The following is a 739-nucleotide window of genomic DNA, read 5'->3' as shown; positions in this document are numbered from 1 at the left end:
GTAAGTCCCAAAAAAAAAAACAAGTCTGAACCAGAACCTAAAAGTGAATAGATATGTTAGTAGGTTGAGTCCTCAACTACCAGGAATATTTCCTAGTTATGATTGTTATTGATGCAATTCACAAAAAAGATGATTGTTATTGATGCCACAAGTTTAATATACTGGAACTAGCAAATTAATATACCTGACAGTCTTGAAATTGTAACCAATTTGTGTTACGGTGCTGAACTAGCTAAATTTGTGATTGTTTCTTCTGTTTTGCTTGTGTAGGCCATAGTCGTGAATTATCAAAGTTACGTTAACAGCGTCAGGCTAGCACTAGCGGTGGACGAGGCACAGTTCCCAAACTGCCATGAGCTTTTGGATGATTTTTCCGAAACCCTCGATATTATCAAGGGTGCAGCTGTGAGCCTTGGGAAGCATAATCAGAAGGAATAGTATAAGGGTTTCTGTATGCTATGTCTGAGTCAATAAAATTCCTTTTATGAGAAAAGTAAGAGTGTTGTTGTGTGTACTGAAGACGGTCCTGCATCTACAACTGTTGTACTACTATTATACTACTATGAGTTAAATATTATATACATATGTAGAACCAATCTAATGGTCTGTATGTATTTTAAGGGTTGTATCTAAAGAACATATTTCTTGTGATATGTTTGTTGAAACCTAACAAAGCACTGAATTAAGCCTCGAGCCAAACTACCAGTTTTGTTAGAGCATTTGTTACTGGTGCTTGCAG

The sequence above is a fragment of the Triticum dicoccoides genome, chromosome 6B (assembly GCF_002162155.2).
Source record: "Triticum dicoccoides isolate Atlit2015 ecotype Zavitan chromosome 6B, WEW_v2.0, whole genome shotgun sequence".
Classification (NCBI taxonomy): Eukaryota; Viridiplantae; Streptophyta; class Magnoliopsida; order Poales; family Poaceae; genus Triticum; species Triticum dicoccoides.
The sequence above is the reverse complement of the archived record's forward strand: the minus strand, read 5'-3'. Positions refer to the sequence as shown.